This window comes from Canis aureus, chromosome 5 (assembly GCF_053574225.1).
Source record: "Canis aureus isolate CA01 chromosome 5, VMU_Caureus_v.1.0, whole genome shotgun sequence".
Classification (NCBI taxonomy): domain Eukaryota; kingdom Metazoa; phylum Chordata; class Mammalia; order Carnivora; family Canidae; genus Canis; species Canis aureus.
In genome coordinates, this window is record NC_135615.1 from 67858941 (window position 1) to 67885803 (window position 26863).

Here is a 26863-nt window from a genome sequence, read left to right on the forward strand (position 1 = left end):
CCCTACAACCCAGCAATTGCACTGTTGGGGATTTACCCCAAAGATACAGATGCAATGAAACGCCGGGACAACTGCACCTGGTGTTTATAGCAGCAATGGCCACAATAGCCAAACTGTGGAAGGAGCCTCGGTGTCCATCGAAAGATGAGTGGATAAAGGAGATGTGGTTTATGTATACAATGGAATATTACTCAGCCATTAGAAACGACAAATACCCACCATTTGCTTCAACATGGATGGAACTGGAGGGTATTATGCTGAGTGAAGTAAGTCAATCGGAGAAGGACAAACATTATATGTTCTCATTCATTTGGGGAATATAAATAATAGTGAAAGGGAATATAAGGGAAGGGAGAAGAAATGTGTGGGAAATATCAGAAAGGGAGACAGAACATAAAGACTCCTAACTCTGGGAAACGAACTAAGGGTGGTGGAAGGGGAGGAGGGCGAGGGGTGGGAGTGAATGGGTGACTGGCACTGGGGGTTATTCTGTATGTTGGTAAATTGAACACCAATAAAAAATAAATTTATTAAAAAAAAAGAAGGCAAAAAAAAATACAGTCCTTGCCTTCAAGGAATAGAACAAAGTAATCAAAGAATCCTACAAATCCATTTGGTAAGTACTGTGACCAAGAGGCATGAGCTGCTCTGAGACTTAACCTGTCTGGGAGGTAAGGAAAAGCATTTCTTAAGGGAGTGATAATCCAGCAGAGATCTGAACAAGAGTAAAAGTTATCTAAAATTAGGGAAGGGGTGCAGAATGCAGGGCAAACAGCATATACAAAAGCCTGACATGATAGCCACATACACAGGCAAAGGGAAGACAATGCAGGAGGTGTGGGTGGAGAAGAGTTGGACCGGAATGACCTTATGGACATATTTAGGGTTTAAGTTCTTGTCTTAAAATCAATTGTGAATCTCTGAAACTTTTTAAGCAGAAGGTAACATGATTTATGTTTTGGAAAGCTTACAATATGAAAGTCACATTGGGGCCATGCACAGTGTAGACCAGTAGACTAGAAAGATGATGCAGAACAGGATGATGGTGGTGAGGTGCAAACAAGAGCACCAATGTGATATATTCAAATGATAGAATTGTGGTGATTAATGATAGAGTAGATAGGAAAGAATGGGAAAAAGGAAGACACTTTGTTTTTTTGTTTGAAGATTGGTGGATGGAGCCACTATTAATGATGATGGGAATCTTGGAAGAAGACAAGTTTCTAAGGGGGAAATACTGGTTCAGGTTTTAACAGGCCAAGTCTGAGGAGCCCTTAGCACATCCACATGGAGGTGTCAGGAAGGCAGTTAGGCATGTGGGTCTGAGATTCACAGGATTGGTTTAAGCTCTTTAAACTTGAGTTTGGGAGTCATTAGTCCATAGGAGATAATTATTAAAGTCATGGGCAAAGACAAAACTTATAAGAAGAGATTAAAGAATGAGGGGGCTTTCTTAATATTTAACGAGTCAAGAGAAACTTGTAAAAAGACAGGCATATGTTCACAGTGATAGGAATAAATTCAAGATAAGGAAGGGAGTATCTTAAGGATTGTTTCACAATGTGGAGGTCATCAAGGCCTTAACCTGAACTTTGCAGTGGAGTGATACCAAGAGCAATAGAAATGGGATCTGTTGTCATCAGCGATTTTCATGGATGTGAATGCCAGAAACCCTATGTTGCAATCCCTGCCAAACACTAATAACCTTGGTCTTGGTATTTGAGTCCAAGCCAAGCTGTTTGAAAGAAAACTGGTTTCATATAACCTATTTCTAGCATTCCAATCCAGCAGAAGAGGAAAAAAGACAGAAGAATTTGAATTTGCTGATAATCTTTGAACTAAAGGTCAAGACAAGAAAGGGAGTAATTATCTGTAGCTGAAATCAAATCTCTCAACCAAAGGTGGTGAATTCCCAGGTGGATACAATGTGCACACCTAATGAAGAGTCCATCTGTTACAAGATGAATTGTGGCAAAGCTCTGGGAGCATCACAGCATCCTATGACAAGACCACTTTGTCCCTTCAAGCATGTTATAAAGACTTGGGAAAAGCTTCATTTTGCACCTGACATTAAAGCACCATTAAAAGATTGTGAATACAATCTCAAAGCCAGGCAATTCTGAGGATGGCAGGAGTCGTGAACCCATCCTATTACTCTTAGAAGGACAGGAAACATTAAAAAAAAAAAAAAAAAAAGAACAAAGTTCTGTTTAAAGAACAGAGAATCCTAGGAATAAAAGAGGAAAAATGTAAGCGCATGTGGAATCACAGCTTAAAATAGCACATAGTGTGCCTGGTGTCCTGTGAAGGAGCAACAGCCGTGAGAGCATCTGTGATCAAACATGCTGTCACATGGATATTAGGCTTGAGCCCTCCTTCTAAAATTCTGGGTGCTGACAATTACCACTGTACTACGGTGTGCAGGGGGCTATCAGCCATGCTCCCTTCCTAATGTGCTCTAAAGCTCTACCGTTCACACCCAATTCACTCACTGATTAGGCCCAAGAATGCCTCTCCCCTTTAGATACATCATCACCCATCATGGAGGAAGAACAGAGGTCCAATGGTGGTGGTGAGAGAGAGATAAGATTTGTTGCTCCTCAATCATGAAGAATGGCACAATGGCTGCCATTTATTGTTTAATATTACTGCGGACCAGAGACCATGAAGAGTACTTTATATAGGTTATCTCTCCTATTCTCACATGAACTCTGAATATTAAGCGCTATTCACCTCCATGCTAAAGATAAGTAAACTGAGTCCAGAAAAGATTAAGTAATTGTCCATGTTTGGCTCCAATGGACCTCCTTGGACTTCACCCCAGATTCTTATCTGGTTGTGTATACAGCGTGTAACATCAGAAGGAGGCATTAGGAAGTAAACCCAGTGGAGGAGATAGCTATTACTGTCTGTTAATCCAGCACCTGTGATCCCTTTTGGGATATTGCCTCTCCCCGATTGGGATGGAAACCTACGTAGCTACCCTCCACTGTAGAAGCCATAGGAGTCCTCAGAAGCTGCTTCTGCCAGACCTCTCCTCTACTCCCTGCAGGGGTTTGGCTCGTGACCTAAGCTTGGCCAACCAGGGTCTCTCTCCTGGGATATTGACTCCTAAGCTGAGGAGCAAGGACAGACTCGGTCATAGAGTTTATTCATTTCAGCAAAGGAACTCAAGAGAGACTGCTGAGAACTTCTTTCCTATTCCAAACTGGATTCCTTAACCCCTCCTTATTCAATAAATTCTCTACTCTTTGCAACCAGTTTCTGTTGCTTACAGTCAAAGGACCCTAACCAGAAAAACTTAGCATATAAAAGAGTTCTAATATTTTATAAAACAAAAAGGAGAAAGAATTTGGCACATGATTTCAAAGAACATATTAAGGGAACATGGGGGCATATAGGCCTTTGGTGGGAGGTGCCTGCTATAACCAATAAAACATGGCAGAAGTGATGCTATGTCAATTCTGGGTACTGCCCTTAAGTGGCCTGGAATCTTCCATTTTTTGCCCTTTGGAACACGTATTCATGAGATACTCTCTGTTGGAATCAAGCCACCATGCTATGAAAAGCGAATTCACATGGTAAGGCCATGTGACAAGGTCCAGTCAACAGTCCCATTGGAGTTCTCAGCTGCCAGCCAGCAACAACTACCAGGCACAGAGTGTACCATCTTGCATATCTAGCCCAGTGAAGCTTTCAGATGTGACCACAGCCCCAGTCTCTATCTGATCGCAACCATATGAAGAACCCTAAGTGACATTCACCTGGTCAACCTGCAGAAGTGTGGGCAATAATAATAAATTGTTATTTTAAGCTACTAAGTTTTGGGTTGGTTTGTTATGCAGCAACAGATAACCAGAACAGAATGCTTAGAATTAGGATTGCTGGTTGGAAGGAAAGGTGCTCTTATGATTTTGATAGATACTGTCAAATCTCCTCCCTGAAGGCTGTACCAGTTAACATAACCACCAGAGGTAGATGATAATAAAGATGGGATTCTGTAGCCAACCTCCTTATATTTTTCATAGCTTTAAGAAATCAAGAGCACTCATGTATCACCTACTAGCACTCATTATTTCAAAATTCTTGTCAAGAAAAATGAATGGAAGAAAAGATATTTGAAAAGAAGGGCAGGCTGTTCCAAATTCCTTTTAACACCTTGCAGTATATTTTTGGTCCATCACTCAATTTACTTTGGGTCCTGACAGTAAATCATGCTATCTTTTGTGAGTAGGGTAACTAAGCAGTGGTTTTTAATTAAATTGTATTTGATATGACAAATGCTTCAATACTATTCTGTGTAAAGCACTGAGGGACCATAGAGATGGCTGAGATAAGAATGGAGCAGAGTCTATAGTGCTTCATATAAATAAATCAGACCTGCTTCCTCCTTTGTGCAAAATTATGAGCCCAACATTGACTCTGCACCTTGATCCTAAAGCTAGGTTGTTCCTATGTGTGGGTTTCCTTGTTTACCAGCCTTTGTCTATTCCAGGAGACTGCCTCCATTCCTGTTAGCTTCAATTCCTATTGCTTTATACCATGACTGCAGTAAGTAGGGTTTTTCCTTTTCCTTCTTTACATCTCAATACATGTCCAAAATGGTTCCATTATCATAGTGTATGTGTGTGTGTGTGTGTGTGTGTGTGTGTGAGAGAGAGAGAGAGAGAGAGAGAGAGAGATTTCCAGATGCTCAGATTCCTGGATCTCTAAAAGGACTCTGGAGCTTGAAATAGTTGAGATAAGGAAGAGGGTGAAGTCAGTGGGGGGAATGAAGTGAAGAGAGCTGGTCCCCATATTGGAGAGCAGACAGTTCCTCACCCCAGGCCAAATGACTCGGACAATGAAGGAGAGAAGTCTGTCTTACACATAATAATTAAAGAATGCTATAGGATCTGGAGTATGACAAAGACTCTCTCCTTGACCAAATTTTAGACAGGCTCCTCTGAGCCCTCTTTTCCATGAGAACTCCACTGTGGCTGCTGTTTTGTCTTTGGCCTGCTTAGACCCGTCTAAACAAAGAATCCTGCTCAGTCATCCCTGACCTCTGATATCCAATCAATCTTTCATCCTCCACCTTTGATGCTTGCTTTTAGCCAGAATCCTCTGAGGTCAGGTTAGTAAGAATCCTCATCCCTTGATGTCTCCTCTTATTAATTTTCCATCCAATGACCTCCTCACCCTACTCCTTGGCTACAAACTCCCACTTGTCCTTGCACTATTTGGAGCTGAGCCTAATCTCTCACCGCTATTGCAATACTATTGCAATAAGTCCTGCAAATGTCTTCCTTACCATTTTAACAAGTGTCAGAATAATTTTTTCTTTAGCTACACATCAAGAGTGTGGAAAGTCCTTTGCCCCCTTGTAAACCTGGCAAAATTTCATTTATTCTTAAGTTCAATGTCACCTTGTTTTCCATTTTCCCCCACTTCCCCCTACAGAGGACCCCACACCTCCCCTAACAGAATGAAAGATTCCTGTGGTTTTAACATGTGTCACATGGCATTATGGTTGATTTTTTTTTACATGTCTGTCTCCTCTGCTGTAAGCACCTAGAGGGAAAACTGTGTCTCTATGTCTTTGTGTTCCCAGAGCTCAGTGCAGGCATGGCATAGAGAGGAAGACCGTTTCAAGACTGTTAACTAAATTGCTTCACTATAGAGTCAAGTCCTTAAGCTTTGCTATGGGCTGAATGTTTGCATCCCCATTAATTTATATATTGAAACCTAATCCCCAGTACAATGGCATTTGCAGGAGGGACCACAGGGGGACAATTAAGTCATAAGGGTGGAGCCCTCATGAAGGAGATTAATGCCTTTATAAAAAGAGGAACAAAAGAAATGACCTCTCTTTTTTGAGGACACAACAAGAAGGCAGTCATCTTGCAAATCAGAAAGAGAGTTCTCACCAGGAACCAATTGGCTGATCATGGACTTCCTAGTCTTCAGAACTGCAAGGAATAAATTTCTGTTGTTTAAACCACGTAGTCGGGCAGCCCCGGTAGCGCAGTGGTTTAGCGCCACATGCAGCCCAGGGTGTGATCCTGGAGACCCGGGATCGAGTCCCACGTCAGGCTACCTGCATGGAGCCTGCTTCTCCCTCTCCCTGTGTCTCTGCCTCTCTCTATCTCTCTCTCTCTGTGTCTCAAATAAATAAATAAAATTTAAAAAATAAAAATAAAAAAATAAAAAAAAATAAACCACGTAGTCTATGGTGTTTCTATTATAGTAGCCTGAATTAATACAGGATCAAAGCACAAGGAGAATTTTCTGGACTGGGGGCAGCACAAGTAGGGTTCAAGGAGGATGGAAAATGGAAAATGCTCAGTTAAGCAGAGAGCAGTTAGGAGGACATCACTGAAGCAGGAGCAGCATAATCATATGGGAGACAGTAAAATAGCCGTCATGTGGGGAAAATGGTATAATTTGGTATCTAGAAACAGCAACCCCCTCAAAGTTTCAGCAGTTCACTATATATAAATTATAACTCAATCAAAAATTAAGCTTATTATAATCTTATCTCCTGATATACAAGTAGAAGGAACATGGCTGGTTGTCAAGGTGGACAACAATAAGGACCTGGAATACTGGAAAGATCACAGACAAAATACATCTTATCTCTCCATACCTAACTTCCCTTGGATCAGCTTTATTCATTCCACTTGCACATGATCCAGCCTGGCCATCCCCAAATTGCACCCCAAAGTCCCCTCGCCAAGTCCATGAGACCTTCCAGTCTAGCTCTACAACAAACTAGAATCTCTATGAGAGTCCCCAAACCTTCTCCAGGTCCAGTCAGGTGCGGAATGGGAAGGCAGACATCTAGGGTTTCAGGGATCTGCTCCTATGGTAGAAAAAGGGCAGTTTTTGGAAAAAAAGCCTAGGTAAGAGAGAAACTCCACATGTATGTCAATTATAGACCACACTAAGGAGATCAGCCGGATCAGAATAGAGGCTTTGTGTTGAAAGAAATTGGGGATGGGGTTGGATCACAGAAGTTGACCAGCAAAAGGCCCAGAGGGTTATGTACAGTATCTTTTAGGCAAAGGCAAGTCTATGCAGTAGAAATACTTTAATATTGGGATCCAGGTTCCTTGGGGCAGGGTGGGTGTGTATCCTAGAATGTCTTCCCCAGGAAGAGGACCAGGGAGAGCCTAAGCAATCCAGGGTTCAGTTGCAGAACCCTGTTCTATGCAAAGAAGAGCTGTTGTGAACAGTTTAATGACTTGTCTCCTCTCATTATAGAGGCTGCCTTTCTTCACCAGCCAGAGAAGCAGAGACCTCTACATCTCCTAACTGCAGTGGCAGGTGCACATCGAGATGTGGGACCTCCAGATGGGGCTGTGACAACTGGCTTAATTGCCATTTTGAGAAGTGGAACAGATCTGTCTCATCTTGAAGGCCCCATGCTGGGAGGTGGACTGTGTGCCCCAGCTGCCTCTCTTGGCAGTGGAGTATTAAAGCAACACCCAGGGGAGAGCATGAAGATGGTGTAGGCAGCTGGCAAAGATAAGTGCTTAGCAGTCACACCAATCTTGGAGTACCTTTGTATAGGTTATGACTCTTCTGGTTATAATTACTGATCCTCCCCAGAGCCGGCATTGGCCAAAAGGAGAAATAATAAGAATATAGAAGTGTTTAATAGAACCCATTGGGTTTCAGGGACAGCATAGACTCAGTGACTGGAGCATGTAGGGAGCTCAGGGGCCCCATTTCTACTTTTTTGGCATGTCTATTTCATTCTTTTTCACCCAACAGAATAGCTAACTCCCTTTTCCTGTCCACAAGGCAGAACAACAGTTACCAACAGCTCCTGAATTCACCTGGCTTACTTTCAATGGAGCAATCAACTGAACTTGCCATGTCTCAGTTTCAATCTATGTTTATTGGGGAGGACCTGACTGGCCAGCTGGTATGGCCATCATGGATCAATTACCGACTATAGGCTGAGGAGAGGGGCTATGCTACATGAACATGACTTCTGTCTCTGAAAAAAGAAGCTGGGGGTGGATGGGTGAGGAGGAGACTGTTATCAGAGAAAGGGTAATTATATGGCAAACTAGGAAACATAGCCTCACTATGTGGAGACCTAACATACAAAATTCCATTTTTTAATGTCATCCAATGATTATTCTGTTTCCCATGCTTCAGCCACTACAAACCACCTCAACAATTCTTATCATCCCTAGTACCACTTTTTTTTCCTGTTATCTACATCATTTAAAAAAATCAACTCATTTATTTTATTTACTTAAGTAAATTTTGGCTTGGCCTAAGCAATAATAGTCGTAAAAGTGGGTTTGGTGTGTTTTAAAAATATTTTTTCTCACATACATTATAATAAGTGCATACCACTAAAATAAAAAGGGTTTGTCTATAAAATTCTTAAAGTGATTTCACATACCCACAATGATAAGAGAACTGCAGTCTGGGACTGGTGCCCTCAGAAGGTCCCAGGAGAAAGGATAGCAGAGGATGGTGGTTCTTGGAGCCAGTCAGGCCTGAATTCAAACTCTAGGCTTTCTAGTCAATTCAATCTTTGGCTAGTCACACAGACTTTGCAAGCCTCAGCTTTTGCATTTAAAAATTCCTTTCAATTGATTTATAAGTGACATATAACATTCTGTAAGTCTAAGGTGTACAATGTGCTACTGCCTCTATCATATCACATGATTATAATTTCTTTTAACAAGATAAAAAAAATTCTAGGCTCTTAGCAACTTTGAAGTACAACAGATAAATGGATAAAGAATATGCAGTGTACATATACAATGGAATATTATTCAGCTCTGAATAATCTTGCCATTTTCAAAAACATGGGTGGAACTTGAGGGCCTTATTCAGAGATAAGTCAGATAGAGGGAGACAAGTATTTATATCACCAGCACCTGAATACTGCAGTTCATTAACCCTTTAAAGGATGCTGTCCTGTGTCCTTGGTTTTGCTGGAGATCATATCTCATGGTCAGGAGATCAAGCCCACATCAGGCTCTGCACTCAGCACAGAGTCTGCTTGAGCTTCTCTCTCGCTCTTTTCTTCTGCCCGGCCTGCTTGTTCTCTCTCTTATTTTCTGAAAGAAATAAATACATCTTAACAACAATGAAAAGCCAAACTCATAGAATCAGAGAGAAGAATGATGGTTACCAGGGGTGGGTATTGAGGATTGGGGGAGGTTGTTGTTTAAGGGTGCAAACTTGTGAACAGAAGATGTACATGTTCTAGAGATTTAATGCAGAATGATTATAGATTTTTGTATTTGTAAAGCAAGGATAAACAATGTCCACCTCAAAGGGGTGCTATAAGGCTGAATGGGAGTGAAGTTTAGGAAGTGCTGGGCACTCTGTGCATGCCGCAGGAGCTCAAACCCACTGGTGCTTTCAAGGGTATGCATGGCTTCTGAAAGACCATCCTAGCTGGCTCTTCGTGGCACCACCTTGTGTATAAACCTCAGGAATCATCTCTCATTACTAAAAGTGAACCAGGCTCCTGGATGAAATTCTTCCAAAAGAATACAGGAATGGCAACCCATATAGTGGTTAAAGTGCTGGAAGTTGGCAGGGCTGGATTTAAATACCAGTTCTGCCATTTAGTAGCTGGGTGACCTTGGAAAAGTGGCTTAACTTCTCTGAGTTCCTGTTTCTTTGTCTATAAAAATGATTACTTTTATGCCTACTTCCAAAAGGTTTTTGTAAGGATCAAAGGAGAACGAGCAAGCCCTTAACAGCCTTTCATCTGCCTTTATTCTATACCAGTGGTGTAACCACAGCAGTCACCTGCCATTAGCCACCGTGACTGTGACATTCCTATACATGCCTTGACAAGAGCCACTATTTTAGGGACAAGACAAGCTGAGCTGTCTGCTGGAGAGGGACTCCGTGGGAAAACAGGCCTGACCATCAGCTTCATGAGTTCTGACAGTAATGTGTCTAGCAATGAAAACAGTCATCATTTTCCACAGCAAAAAAAAAAAAAAAAAAAGGAAGGAAAAAAAGCATTTTCCAAACCTTTGTAAATGAGAAATAATTCATGCATGAAGAAAGTCATTCCAGGGAGATATTATTAAAATTCTACCCTTTCTTGCTATTAGAACAAAATAGGCAGAAAGAACTAGGGGAAGGGGGGCGGGATGCTTCTCCCACATCTGCAACTTCAAAATAAATATAAAATGGTTTCTCTTTAAATTTTGAGATGATGTCTCTTCTCACTTGGGACCAGGTAGGAAGGGAAAGAGTTAGGAAGCTTCTGATGTACTATGGGGACCTTTAAAAATGTTTTATTCTTCTTTATAAAGCCCCAGGGGAGGTGGGATTCTTTTTCTGTTCAGATGCAAAGTTACCCCTCAGGGGTTTGCCTTGGGGTACGGCATAAGAAAATGCAACAGAGGGGGATCCCTGGGTGGCTCAGCAGTTTGGCACCTGCCTTTGGCCCAGGGTATGATCCTGGAGTCCCAGGTCGGGCTTCCTGCAAGGAGCCTGCTTCTCCTCTGTCTGTCTCTGTCTCTGTGTGTGTCTCTCATGAATAAATTAAAAAAAGAAAAGAAAAGAAAAAAAAGAAAAGAAAAGAAAAGAAAATGCAACAGGAAGGGGTCATTGAGGGAGAGCTTTAAAGAATTTGGGATGAGACCCCACATTTAAGTCAGGTCTGCAAATGTTAATACCAACAGGGCTAGGCAAGTGATATAGATAAATGAGTGAACAACGGAGAGTCCCTCCTCCATCTAAAAGGAGACAGCTGCTGTTCAATGCAACCAACTCCTTATGCTGGAAAATGGGACCCAAATTGCCAGATCTTCCAATCTTTCCAGAACAGCCAAAAATCTGGATTTTTATTTTCAATTTCTTATTAGCTCACATATATTTTAAAAATATACTAAATCAGAAAAAAAGTCCACACATTTGTGGGTCACATTTGACCCAGGGGAAATTTGTTTGCGATTTCTGATTTAAACATTTTTTTTCCTTGGCCTACCTTCTTGTTCACTGGTGTTTCTAGACTGTTTTGCTAGTGAAGGGTCACAGGGTGTCTTTGGAGAAGCCCTATCTTGTGACCAACATGCGCAGCTTTGAAGGATGCCTGCCCTGTGTCATTACATAGAAAAATTTGCATCCACACCTGTCTACCAATCCTCTCCAGAACATTTGTTCCTTAAACTACTCGATTTTTTTGAGGAGGAATATTTTTCGATCTCAGATGTGTTTTCAGCCAGGATGTTCTCTTTGACAACGGCATAATCTACTGTGACATTGTCTGCTTGCTTGACAAAAGAGAAGACAGGGACTTGACAATCAGGACAGATTTCCAGCCACAGGCCAGTCCTATTGCTACCTGCAGGTTCTCTGGGGCCCTGAGGTGTGCTGGCCACCCTTTCCTGCCCCTCATGGGTTGCTTGATACACATATCTGCCAAGACGAAGCCTCTTGGCTTTTCGTCATAAATACTAGAGCTATATTTTTCTGTTTTAGTCATTTAAACATGGAATCTTGAGATGGCTTCAGCCTCCCCAGAGTGTGATGTGTTTTGACATCCATATTTAGGGCTGACGTTAGAAGGCTCCTGGAGGAATAGCCCTGATGTGATATCCCTTCTGAACGGAAGGTACATGATGTGCAAACTGCTTCCTGGCTCAGCTTTACACGAGGGGCATTCCACTGAGTGTGAGACCCAGGCATTACACAGAATATAAGCTATTTGAGGGCCATACATGCCCTCATAGCAGTAAAAAGGGGTAAGAATGCTTATTCTTGGGGTCCTTCCTAGCATTAACTGAGAAAATCTACATCATAAGGTTTTACAAAAGTAAATCAAACAATAGCTCCATTCAGTTTCTTATCTAGAGAAGTGTATCCCCAAATCATTAGACAAATGGGGAGAGAAGAAGAATATTGATAGTAGTTTAAACTCTAAACATTTTAGACTTAAATACTCTAAGTTTTACATGAATATATTTCATAAAATCAGAATATCTTGGACTTATCCAACACCCTTCTTCATTAGGAAGTTTTCATGGTCTTGTTTCATTTGTTTTCACATAACAATAGCTAAGCATATGCCCCGGGGTATGTCACTTACCTTTTCCAGGTTTCAGTTTACTTATCCTTGAGATGGAGTAATTTAATGCTCCAAAGCACGGGATTGGCCTAAAAGGAAAACTGTGGTAAACTATGAGAAAGCACTTTGTAGAATCTGGAAAGCAATATACACAATGAAGGAACTGGTCAGTTTGATCCCTTCAGTCCATCTGAGAGCCCCAGCAGTACTGTGTCCTCTTACGTGGTTGGTGTGATTCCAGCCCCGCTCATTAGGAGCTGAGGTTGGATCCTTCCTGGTAACAAAGCGTTGGTGGGGCAGAAGGTCTGAACCCACAGGGCCATGCAGGGCCTGGCAAGGTGAGCACTTACATGCCCTTCCCTTTCCTAACCCGCCTTGGCTCCTTTCTGTCTGTCACATTCCATTCAGCATCTCAGCAAACCCTTTTGACTTCTCTTTCCAAATGGTTTCCATCATAACCTTCTTGATAGTCTGAGCCACTGCCATCCTTCACAACAGCGTCCTCACTGGTCCCTGCTTCCAACTTTTCCCCTACACTCTGCTCCCCATGCAACAACCACACCCATTTTCCACAATGTAAGTCAGACCAGAGCCCCCTCTGTATTTTATTCACAACCCTCCATTAGTCTTTTTCCTCTCTGAGGACTGAGCTGGTCCTACTTTGAGCCTCACAGGCTTGCCTGAGCTGACCTCTGGCTCCCTCTCTGCTTCTCTCATACCAGCTGCACAGCTGCATAGCTCACCCAGTACCTTATATTTCACCTTCTCACCAGCCATACAAGAAGTAGACTCTGATATCATTTTACAGAGGAGGAGACTGTGGCTCAGAAAGGCAAAATCACTTGCCTAAGGACGTTCAATGAGGAAGTGATGGAGTCAGGGTTGGAAATCAAGCATCCCTTTATTCTGATCTTATTTATTTTTACCCTGTTGTATATGTCTTATAAATTGCTTCAATACATTTGGAATAGGCAGGAAAGGAAAGAAGGAAGGAAGGAAGGAAGGAAGGAAGGAAGGAAGGAAGGAAGGAAGGAAGAAGGAGGAAGGAAGGAAGGAAGGAAGGAAGGAAGGAAGGAAGGAAGGAAGGAAGGAAGAAGGAGGAAGGAAGGAAGGAAGGAAGGAAGGAAGGAAGGAAGGAAGGAAGGAAGGAGGAAGGAAGGAAGGAAGGAAGGAAGGAAGGAAGGAAGGAAGGAAGGAAAAGAAGAAGGAGGAGGAAGGAAGGAAGGAAGGAAGGAAGGAAGGAAGGAAGGAAGGAAGGAAGAAGGAAGGAGGAAGGAAGGAAGGAAGGAAGGAAGGAAGGAAGGAAGGAAGGAAGGAGGAGGAGGAGGAAGGAAGGAAGGAAGGAACAATTTGAGGTCTAGTATCAGCCATATCTCTAGAGCAAGAGGCTTTGGAGGCCAGAAAAGCTATCAACTTGGGAAAAATCATTCCAAATATTATAACTTGTGTTTGTCCTCTGCTTCAGAAATTTCTGTAGACATACAGAAAGAAGGCATATTTCAACCAGCAGAGAAGCCCTGACTAACCAGGCTAGCATTTGAATTAACAGCACAGAAAATGTAGTTGAGCCATCAGAAAATTGTTTTAATGTCTGGAGTTTCTGCTATTGTGCTGCTGTTAACATGATGCTAATGAAATGTAATAAAATGTGGCTTGAAAAGGAAACCCATCTGCTCTGAAACTTCAATTAATATGATTAAGATACAGCTTTTACACAATAAACTTGCATCTGATGCACATTCTGCGCTTTATGGATTATTACAGCAGCGCTATTGCAGTCATATAAAGTTGAGTTGTGCCCAATTAACATTTGCAGCCAGCTCTATAGCCCAGGGCCTCATGGGGGGGAAGGAGTGGCAGTGCCTTGGACTTGACCGCTTCCCTGAATGCCACATCACCTCTGCTTTCAGTTCCTCCAGACAGACCAGCACCTGCTCTCCTCTGTCTCCTGCTCTTCTCTCTTCCGTAGTATGTGACAACATGGATCAGGCAGGGAAAGTGGCCATGATGACAGTCTTGTCCTGGGACTGAGAGAGGAGTGTCTACCTTGCTCTGACTAGAAGAGGCTGGAAGTTGTTTGGTAGGAATTACTACTTTTACTTTCTTCTCTCAATATTCTCCTATCAAATTCAACAAGCTTTTTCTGAACATCTACTATATGTAAATCACTGGGAGAGAAGAGAAGAGATACAAAGAAATAAAGGACAGCCCTGCCCTCAGAACACAGGGAGAGGCTTCAAGAGTAAAATTGGACCACTGTGTTGCACAGCATGGATGGAGCTAGAGAATATAATGCTAAGTGAAATGAAGACTAGAGCAATTTGTTAGAGAAAGACAAATAGCATACAACTTCACCCAACTTCAACTTCACTTTTTGACCTTAAAAAGTTACCTAATTTACTTAATTTAAGAAACAAAACAAATGAACAAAGAAAAAAAGAGACAAACAAAAAATAGACAACTTGGGCATCTACATCTAGGAGTGCCTGATGGAGTTGATCTCCTGCTCTGCTTAGTTGCCAGGCTTGTGAATTCATCTTTTAAAAGGTAGTTTTAAGTTGGTTGTTGTAGCTGAAGAAGTTCTGACTGGTATGAAAGCAGATGCCATAAAAGTATTAGAATTTCCAGGGCCCTGATGCTTCTGGAGGGGGCTTCCACAGACCCTAGGGATATTGCAGAACTGAGCTTGGATGTCTCAAAGGTTATTGGGGTTTTGTGGTTATTGGGGTCTGAAGAGGCTGCAGACTCACAGAGCCCATTCTCTTCTTTATTCCCTTCCCCATCCACTTCTTCCTCTTCCCCTGCTCCTTCATGGAAATGTCCCATCAACCTTCAAAATTATTACAGGATACTTGCTCCAGTTGATCCACATTGTGTGAATCATTGTGACCTGTGCTCTTTCACCTGAGTTACATTTTCAAGAAACTCATAGCCTGTGAACTCAAAACAATGTTGGCTGAATTTTGCCTCGGGAGATATTTCAAGGTAGGAGATTGAGGAAAGCACTTACTCAGCCTATCAGAGGTGTTACTCTGAGTTAGTAGAGATGGTGCCTGTGGAATCTTATTCTGAGGGCTCTGTCCTGGATTCACGGTCCCCATAAACTACCTTTTATTTTACTTCCAAGCACATACTAATAGGCCTTAAAGCTGAGTTGGATAGGAGAACATAGAAATGAGAAAGGGGGAGAGTGGATAAAGATTTCTAATACTGGATAGACCTGGAAACAAAACCCAGTTCTGCATCTTATAACAGGGTGACCTTAAAAAGTTACCTAATTTCCCCATGCCTCAGTTTCTGCTTTGGCAAAATGATAATGCCTTCATGGAGTTGTTGTGAGAATGCTATGAGCTAAGGTTGTATCTTGCTTCTCTCAGGGCTTGACAATATTAAGCTTTTTGTAAACTTAGCTTTTATATTCCAGGCACCAAGCTAGGAGTGTTAGCATACTTTCTCATTTAATCACCACAAAATCTCTGTTTCGTAGATAGTATTTTTCTTGTTTTACAGCCAGAAGCTGTGCCAGTAAGATGGTTAGTTGAAAAAAAAAAAAAAAAACCACCAAAACAAAAAACAAATAGATTGACTTTCTTGGACAAAAAGGTAATTTAATGAAAGAATATTGGAGATTCAAAGAATCACTGGGAGGTCACAGGACCTGGCTGAAAGGTGACTGGGAACCAGGATCATGCAGTAGGACCTGTCTGGCCCATACTCTGTAACAGCATGGGCAAAGATAACACCTCCAGATGGTTCCTCCAATTGGTTTTTACCAATTGGCAAGGTCAGAGAAGAGAGCAGCTGACTGACTAAGCTTATATCAGCTGCCTATCCCCTGGCTGGGATGGGAGATAGAGGGAAGGTAGAGAAAAAAACTAGGCACCTCTGCTTCCATGGCAGAAGCTGGGCAGAGGAATGGCCCTTCATCAAAAGTACACAGTGGGATATTTCCCAAATGCACAGGTTAAGGAGTATTTGATTCAGAACAGCCTACAATTCCAGAGGGTCACTGTTGGCTTGCTCAATAACTCTCTCTCTTGCTCCCTCCTTCCCCTCCCCACACTTTAGTAGAAAATGGGGACTTAAACTTATGCATTTTGACTTATGACCTTCTTTTTTCTACCCTTCTAGAACAGACTCCTTTAAGGTGAAGGGAGCAATGGTGGGCAGAGGCTCCAAAAAGGAAATGGATTTTGAATATGGTGTTGAGATAAGCCTCACATTTGTACAGAGAGAGACACAAGATTGACCAAACTGGCCTAGCTGAGGGGAGATAGGGAGGCTAAGTGAGATGGGCTGGGAAGGGATGGTGTCTCCCCCAGGGAGAGCAGAAAAAAGGAGGAAACAAGGGGACTAAAGTGGGTAAAGAGTGAAAAGCAGAGCACTCTTGGGGTTCCAGGTCTGGACAATAATACCTGTCACGTGCTCCTCAGAAGAGGCTAGAATGCCAGAACAGGCTGTCCTTGGGGTGCTGAGTCAGCATAGCTTGGCCAAGCAGCTCCTCCAAACACAGGAACTCATAAATCACAGCTGACAAGGTGGGGCTGTCTGCTGTGCACACCTTTTGTTTCAGGGACAGATGGCCACTGGAGCATGTGTGTGGATTTTTTGTAGTTAGGGAACTGCATGTGCATCCTAGAATGGTTATTAGTCCAGAGAGCTAAAATAAACAAGGAGATTGTTTGTGCCCCAACCCACATTAAACTATAGAAGTGTTTCCCAAATTTAAGCTATTAGAATATAAATTGCGCTATAATTTAAAATGTTGTCATTTTATTTGGACTCATTTTTAAAGTCTAAATAATTATACTTTTAAATGACCTTTTAGACATTCAGTTCCATATCTAGCAAGTAGAGAGCTCAAATGTTGCTCCTATGCTCCAATAACAAGTAAAAAGCTAAACAAACTGAAAAAGCAATAACTCTTCTTAGATCTGTCAGAGAAGTGAGGTCATATGCAAACTGAAGTCCCTAAAGGTAGAGAGTCAGCGAATATAGAAAATCATAGCTTACTAGAGCAGAAACCTTCTTGGGAACCAGTACCCAGTTAGGAACTGTAACTGTAATTGACATATTGCTGGTGGCTCAGCGTGGACAGGTCTTAAAAACTTTTGGAAGACCCAGTCATGGAGGCCTCCACACTTCTGTGAGTTTTACCTCTAGGAGTTCAACCAAGTTCTCACAGTAAATATCAAAGAAAAAAGTCTTCATGCTTCCAGCAGGGGGAGGAGAAAAAAGAACCATTCTGAAATATATCAGAGCACTCTTTTTAAAAACTCTTTTTAACAAGATTTCCCCTCCAAAAAATCCCATTTTTTCAAAGCCCAAACTGTTAGGGTTTTATCAGAGCTTAATCAACTAGGAGAAAGGAAGTACTCAAATCCAGGCCACTCTAGCTATCTTGTCCCACCTAAGAAGGAAGAAGGGGACTGAGAAACATTTGTAAAGTTTTAAGATCAGGGCACAAGCTCATTAAAAGACTGAAACCAGACAAGAAGAGTATAATACAGTTACTTCCTCTCCCCCTACAATACTAGAGGCCTATTTACAATTGCTTCTTTTATCCAGCACAGCATGTCTGGCTATTGAGAAAAAAAATTACAAGACATCCTAAAAGGTTAAAAACACAGTTTGAAGGGACAGAGCAACTATCAAAACCAGACTCAGGCGTGGCAAGGATGTTGGAAACAGACTAGAAATTTAAAATAAAATATGACTAATATGCTAAGGGCTTTCCTGGAAAACATAGACAAAATGTAAGAATTGATGGGCAATATAAGTAGAGAGATGGAAATTCTAAGAAAGAATAAAAAAAGAAATGCTAGAGATCAAAAATATTGAAAAGAAATGAAAAATGCTTTGATGGGCTTATTAGTAGACAGATAATAGTGGAGAAATAAAATCTCTGAGTTTGAGGATATGTCAATGGAAACTTCCAAAACTAAAAGCTAAGAGAAAAAGAAAAAAAACTGAAGAAAACATTTTTTTGTGGAACAATTCCAAAAGCTGTTAACATATGAATAATGGGAAGACCAGATAGAACAATAAAAAAAAAAAAAACAGAAGAAACTTTTGAAATGATTAAGAATGTCCCCAATGTCATACATAAAACCTCAGAAAACATCAAGTAAGATAAATGACAAATAAAAAACCCAAACAGCAAAAACCCACTATGCCTAGGAATATCATATTCAAACTCAAAAAGAAAATCAAAGATAAAGGGAAAAAATCTTGAAAGAAGCTAGAGAAAAATTTTTAAAAACTTACCTAGAGTGGAGCAAAATGACATTTATGATTGACTTCTCTCCTGAAACCATTAAAGCAAGAACAAAGTGAAGTGAAATATTTAGGGTGTTGAGAGAAAAATATTTACCATGTGAGAGAAAACAACCACCAGTCTAAAATTTTGTACTATGTGAAATATTCCCTTATCAGACACAAAAATTGAAAGAATTTGTTGCCAGTAGATCTGATTACAAGAAATGTTATAAAAAGCCCTGTAGAAAGAAGAAAAACTATCTAAGTTAAAGATTCAGTTAAACATAAAGAAAGGAGGAGCATTGGAGAAGGAATAAGTGAAAGTAAAGTAAAACTTTTTCCTTATTCTTAATTGATTTAAAAGATAGCAAAATAACAGTTTGTTCAAAATAACAGTAATCATATACTTGTGTGTGTGTATATAAGAATATATATGCTTAAGTGAAATGAATGACAGCAATGACACTAGAGGTGGAAGGAAGGAATTAGTATTATTTTGTTATTATAAATGCTTATGCTACCATAAGCATTACCATAATGTGGCATAGTCTTATTTGAAAGTGGGCTTGGATTAGTTGCAAATACACATTGCATATTCTAAGGAAGCCACTAAAAAAGTGAAAAAAGAATAGAGGTGTATAACTAATATGGTAAGAAAGAAGAGAAAAATGAATCATAAAATTCTCAATAAAACCATAACAGGCAGAAACAGTGGAAGACAGAAATGGGGATTGAGAATAAGGGCAACAAAAAGAAAAGTAACAAATATGATAGCTATTAATCCAACTATATCAATTACCACATTAAATGTCATTGGTTTAAATACATCGATCGAAAGACAGAGATTGTCAGAGTGAACTGAAAAATAAGACCCAATTATATGTTGTCTATAAGAAAACCACTTTAAATATAAAGACACATGTAAATTAATAGTAATTGGAGAAAGATTATGCCATTCTCATATTAATCAAAAGAAGGCTAGAATATCTATATTGATTTCAGACAGATCAGACCTCACAATAAAGAAAGTTTTCAGGCATAAGGAGGGTTATTGCACAATGATAAAGGAGTCAATTCTCCAAGAAGACATGACAATTCTTAATGTGTATGCCTCTAACAACAGAACATCAAAACGCATGAGGCAAAAACTGATAGAACTGCAAAAAGAAATAGATTAATCCATTATTAGAGGTGAAGATTTTAATACCCCTCTTTCAGAAATGGATAGATCCAGAAAGAATAAAATCAGTAAAGACATAAAACGCACCACCACCACCAACCAACCAAATATAATTGACATCTGTAGACTAATTCATTCAACAAGAGCAGAATACATATTCTTCTCAAGTTCAAATGGAACATTTACAAACTGGACCACATTCTGTTCATAAAGAAAAGCAAATTTAAAAGAATATAAATCATACCATGTCTGTTCTCAAACCTCAGCAGAATTAAACTAGAAATTGATAACGAAAAGATATCCGGAAAAAGAAAATGTACTTGCAGGTTAAGCAATACAGTTCTAAATAACAAATATGTCAAAGAAGAAAATATATAAAAAAGGAAAGATCAAAATCAATAATCTAAGTTTCCTCCTTTGGAAATTAGGGAAAAAAGAGCAAATTAAGTCCAAAGTAAGAAAAATTTTAAAAAATGAAAATTAGAGCAGAAATCAATGAAATTAAAAATAAGAGATCAATAGCATCAACAAAACTAAAATTGATTTTTTGAAAATATTAATAAAATCCATAAGATTTTGTTTTGGTTAACTAAAAATAAGAAAAAGATACAAGTTACGTATACTAGAAATGAAAGAGGAGATATCATTACAGATCCCCTGGACATTAAAAAGGTAGTGAAGAAACAATTCTATACCCACAGATTTAATAAGGTAGATGAAATGGACCAATTCCTTGAAAGATACACTATTCCAAAACTCATATGGAAATAGACAATCTGAATAAGCCTACATCTATTAAGGAAGTCAAATCAATAATTATTAACAGTCTAACACAGAATGCACCAGGCTCAGATGAGTTCATTTGTGAATTCTGCCAAACATATAATGAAAAAATTATACCAGTTCTCTATAATCTCCTCCAGAAGATAGAAGCAGGCGAAATATTTCCTAATTTATTCTATGAAGCCAATATCAGCCTAATACCAAAACCGGACAAAGACTTTACAAGAAAAGAAAATTAGAGACCAGTATCTTTCATGAAAATAGATGGAAAAATCCTAGACAAAATATTAGCAAGTTGGTACAACAATTTTAAAAAGAATTATACACCACAACCAAGTGGGATTTATATTAGATATGAAAATTGGTTCAACACTGGAAATCAATTAATGTAATTCATCTATCAACAGCCTAAAGAAGAAATAGCACATTATATTATATCATTATATCAACAGATGTAGAAAGCAGTTGACAAAATCCAATACCCATTTATGATTTAAAAAAAAAAAAAAAACCTCTTGGTAAATTAGCAATAGAAAGGAACTTCCTCAACCTCTTGATAAAGAACATCTATAAAAACCTGCAACTAACATTATATTTAATGGTGAGAAATAGAAGCTTCTCCACTAAAATCAAGAGCAAGGTAAGATTATCCCATCTCACCACTTGTTTTCAGTATCATATTGGAAACCCTAGTTAACGCAATTAGACCAGAAATAGAGATAAAATGTATGCTAGTTAGGAAGAAAGAAATGAAATTCTTTGTCCACAGATGATATGATTATCTATGTAGAAAATCCAAAATAATTGACAAAAAGAAATCCTTCCAAAACTAATAAGTGATTAACAAGGTTGCAAGATACAAAGTTAATATTGAAAAAATATTCAAATGTTGAAAAATATTGAAAGTCAATTACTATCCTATGTCCTAATAATGAACAAGACAAATATGAAGTTAAAACACATCACAATTTATTCTAATACTCCCTCAAATAACATATTTAAATATAATTCTAAAAAATATAAGCAAGATCCATACAAGGAAACTACAAACCCTGATAGAAATAAAAGAACTAAATAAATGGAAGGATATTACAGGTTCATGGATAAACCAGATATTGTCAAGGTGTAATTCTTCCCAACTTGATCTATAAAGTCAAAACAATTCTAATCAAAACTCCATCAAGTTTTTGGATATCAACAAACTGATTCTAAAGTTTATATGGAAAGGCAAAACGAAAACCAAACCAAAACAAAACAAAATACAGAATAGCCAACCCAATATTGAAAGAAAAGAGCAAAGTCAGAGAACTGACACTACCTGACTTCTAGATTTACTATAAGTCTACATAATCAAGACAGTGTGACATTAATGAAAAAAAATAGACTAACAGATCAATGGAACAGAATGGAGAGTCCAGAAATAGATCTATATAAATATAGTTAACTAATCTTTGACTATGGTACAAAGGCATTGGAGAAAAAAGGGTCTTTTCAACAAATGGTGCTGAGCCAAATAGACCTCCACATGCAAATAAGTGAATCTAAACACAGACCTTACATCCCTCACAAAAATTAACTCAAAATGAATCATAGATCTAAATGTAAAATTCAAAACTATAAAACTCCTAGAGGATAACATAATTTTTTTCTTAATCTAGAGGACCTTGGGTTTGGCAATTAGATACAACACCAAAGTACAATCTGCGAAAGAAAGAAAGAATAAGCTGGATTTCATTACAATTAAAAACTTTTGCTCTGCAAAAGACAATGCCAGGAGAATGAGAAGACAAGCCACAGATTACGAGAAAATATTTGTAAAAGACTCATTTGGTAAAGAACTGTTAACCAAAATATAAAGAATTCTTCAAAACTTACTGATAAGAAAATGAACATGCCAATTAAAAAATGGGCAAGAGACCCAAAGAAACACCTCACCAAAGAAAATACACAGACGGTAGATAAGCATATGAAAAAATCCCCTAAATCATATGTCATTAGGGAAATGCTAATTAAAACAATGAAATTCCACTATACATCTATTAGAATAGCCAAATCTAGAACACTGACAACTGGTGAGGATGTGGAGCAACAAGAACTTTTATTCATTGCTAGTGGAAATACAGAATGGTATGGTCACTTTGGAAGACATTTTGAAAGTCTTTTATATCACCATACATACTCTTTTCATAGGATCCAGCAATCAAGCTTTTTGGTATTTACCTGAATGACTTGAAAATTAAGCCTGCACATGAATGTTTATAGCAGCTTTACTCATGATTGCCTAAATTTGGAAGCAACCCAGATGTCCCTTAGTAGGTGAATGAGTAAATAAACTGTGGTACATTCAAACAATTGAATATTATTCAGTGCTAAAAAGAAATGATCTTATGAACTCTCGAAAAGATATCAAGGAAACTTCAATTCATATTACTAAGTGAAAGAAGCCAATCTGAAAGGCTACATACTGTATGATTCCATCTATATGGTATTCTGAAAAAGGCAAAACTATAGAGACAGTAAAAAGATCTGTGGTTTCCAGGGGTAAAGGGGGAGAGAGGGATGAACAAGTGAAACACAAAGAATTTTTGGGGCAGCATATTATTCTGGATAATACTGTAATAGTGAATACATGTCATTTTACATTCGTCAAAACCCATAGAATGTACAACATCAAGAATAAACCCCAGCATAAATGCTAAACTTGCAGTGATAATGTGTCAATGTAGGTTCATTGATTTTAACAGAAATACTACTACATTGAAAGATTTTGGTATTAGGGGAGGTTGTGTGTATGTGGCGGCAGGTTGTGTGTGTGTGTGTGTGTGTGTGTGTGAGAGAGAGAGAGAGAGACAGAGAGAGAAAGAGAGAGAAATCTGTGTTCCTTCCACTTAATTTTGCTGTTAGCCTAAATCTGCTCTTAAGAAAGTCTTTTTAAAAAGGCACCTTATTATATATATTCTGTAAATGAAAAACCAATATTAGCTATAAAAAGAAAATAACTCTAGCTTCTTTTCTTCCTTCCTTCCTTTCCTGAGAAATTCAGTCCAAAAGCCATAAGGTGATTCCAAGCTCAGTTGGTCTGTGTGTGTTGTGGAGGAGCCCAATTGTGAGGTGTCACAAGTATCACAAGAGGATAACATCCTTGCAACATGGGGTGGAATGCCAGAGCCTGTGTGTGGAGGTGGGGGCAGTGGTGGTGACGACCCAATGCAATGTGTTGAAGCCTAGAAAGAATGAAGAATGTATACATACATGGGAAAGAAGTCAGTAATGGCAGGGACCATTGGGTGTTGGGTGGCAAGTGGGATGAAGAAGTTAACTGTGTAACCCATTGGGGAGTTTTAGAATTCTAGCCAGGTAAAGAGGGCAACCATGGGGTAGAGTGTCAGGTCCAGGAAAGATGAGGAAGGAAACTGTGTGTTGAGAGGTGATGGCAGCGGCAGCCAGTGTGGGATGTTGGAGTCTGAGCAGGGTGAAAAGCACACATGCAATGGAGATAGAAGAGGTATAAGTCCGTGTAACACAACAAAACCCAAGTAGGGTGAAGGGGCATCTGTGCATGGGGCAGTCACGATGATTGGAGACTGGCTATATAAAGGGAAGTTGCTCCAAAACTAAATAGATTGATGCTAATGGAAGCCAGTTTTCTCACTGTTGGAGAAGGAAGTTATGAGTATAAATGGGGAGAGAGTGGAATGAAACCCGAGGTGTTGGGTTGAATTTAGTATGAACTTATGATAGTAGTGAGAGAGACAGCAGAGTTAAAAATAAACAAACAAACAAATAAATAAACTGAGAGGGCTTGGAAACAATGATATCCCAATAGCAATGAGCACAAATAACACCAGACCTTGGTTTCTTAATACTCTCCACAAGTAACCAGAATTCCCTAGAGAAATGGCTGATTCCAGGCCTATGCCTGAAGATCCTGAAGAATCTTGTGGCAGGAAGCAAGGAAGTGCTCAGAGAATGATTGGACATGTATGTTAAAGGAGAAAGGACAGACTGGAGAGGCTCTTACTGAATAAACCTGGGACAATTTGAATATCAAAATAAATAATGATAGTAAGAGATTAGAGCCAATAGAGTAAAACAGGAATTTTGAGTACCTACAGACATAAATAAATACATGGGGAGAAGAAAGCTTTTTCTTTCAGCAGAAGGGTTGATAGAAAAATAATAGGATGAGAAATTCACTGTTTGATAGGTAGCAGAGTAATGATTAATTCATTCAAGAAACATCAATGGATGCTAACACTAGTCCTTAACATTTAACAAGGAACAGGATATTTACTTGGTATCAATGTGTCTCCCAATGAAATGTTTATAAATTACAAAAGATAAAAGAACAGCTTTCTTTACAGTGGAGAAACCTGGCAGACATCATCTTAATCAAGTAATCAGAGTTAACATTAGCAGTAATGGGACAAATCAACACATGTGCCCTCTGAGAGGATGCAGAGAGGAATGATACATCATCTCTGTGATATTTTGCCAAAGATGCATAATCTAGATCTAATCATGAAGAAATGTCAGACAAATGCAAATTGAAGGACACTCTACAAAATAACTCACCTGGGATCTTTAAAAGTGTTGAGATCATGAAAGTCAAGGAAAGACTGGGAAGCTGTTCCAGATTGAAAAAAGAAAAAAAAAAAAAGGCTAAAGAGAAATGACAACTAGATCCAGTGATCCTGGATCGTATTATTTTGCTAGAAAAGACATTCTTGGTGTCTTATGGCTTATATGGAAATTACATATCAGCATTAACTTCCCAATTTTGAGTGTTGTATTTGTGGTTATGAAGAGAATGTCCTTGTTTGTAGGACTTACAGTCAAATATTCAGGAGTGATGGGCATCATGTCAACAACTTACTCTCAAATAGTTCAGGACATATATTTGTTCAAAATAAATATTATCTTAGTTTTGAAAAGATGGTGACTATAAAATAAATACAATGGAAACAAAATGTTGTTAAATAGCTACACTGGGTTGCCTGCTAATGGCTGGGATCCTGAAGTCTCCTCTCTGTTTGAAATGAAAATTAACAAGTGTTCAGTGTTAGGGACATGCTTATAAACAGAGACTTTCTTCTGTTACAGAAGAGAGAAAGAAATAAGAAAGGAAAATAGCTTTCTCATGACAAGTTTGCATGTTATATAACCCTCTATTTGTATTTTCCTAAAATTATTCCCTAGACCACTAGAAGCGTTTGGTTTACATTTTTAAGAAACACTGAATGCAACGATCCAAATAAATACTTAATAAATGCTTATACCTGAGTAAATCTATGAGAGTAACCTGCTTATTTTTTTAATTAAAGAAGAACTATTGCTTCAAAATATGGCCAGAAAGAATATTGTTAATAGAAAGCCCTAAATTAACACTAGACTTCACTCTGTCTCTAATTCTTTCACACCCAACCAATGTAATGTTTAGCCTCCTACTCTTAATATTCGGTCTCTGAGCCCCAGAGTATCTACATAATGTTTTCTGAGCCCCAGACTCCAATATTCAGCAGCTTATTGACATGTTCACTTATACATCATACCCATACCACAATGCTTAAATATTCAAAACTGAACATTTCCTTTTCCTATCCTTCTCCCATATCTCAGATCTGTTCCACTTCTCCTTTTCTTTGCCTTAGTAAATAACATCCTCATCCACCAGTTTTTCAAACGAAAACTTGGGCATCATTCTTTACACCTCTTTACTTCTCTTTTCTCTACCCTATAGAACCTCTCCATAACTGAGCCCTGTGAGTCTACCTAGAATATATCAAAGATGCACCCATGTTTCCCCATATTCACTGTCTCCATTCCAACCCAAACTCTTGATTGGCCATTCCACTTCCACTCCTGCCCTCTCAAATTCATTCTCCAAACTTCAGCCAGAGTGAATCTTTTAAAAGATAAATTTGATCTCATAATTCTCTTCCATAAAGTCTTTCAAAGCTGCACTAATGTAATAGCCACTAGCCATATGTGGCTATTAAATTTAAATTAATTAAAAGTAAATAAAAGTGAACATTCAGTTCTATGTTGCACCAACATTTTGAATGCTCAGTAGCCACATGTGACTAGTGACTGCCATACTGAATAGCATAGATTACAGAATATAGTAACATTCAATTGAGTAGTGCTGCTTCAAAGGTTTTCCACTGCTTTTGGATAAAGTTCAAACTTTCATGGAAGTCTACAATGCCCCTCTTAACTGGATTTTAGCATGCTTTCCCAACCTTTCCTCATGCTTCTCCCCCTACCAACCACCATACACCAGTCACAGGGGCCTCTTCTCATTTCCTCAAATGGAGTAAGCCATTTGCTCCTCAGGGCTTTATTTATGTTGTTCCCTTGCCTAGAACATTCTTTCATTCACTAACTTCTACTCAAACTTCAGATTTTCTTAGCTCTTAAACCTAAATAATTAACCATTATTATACACTTTTTGCACTCTGCTTTTTAAAAAATTGCTTAATCTTTATTAAATTTAATATTATCACAGGGCTTATGAAGCCTGTGATAGACTGTCAAGAAACATTTTTTAGAGCAGTTTTAGGTTGACAACAAAACTGAGAGGAAGGTACAGA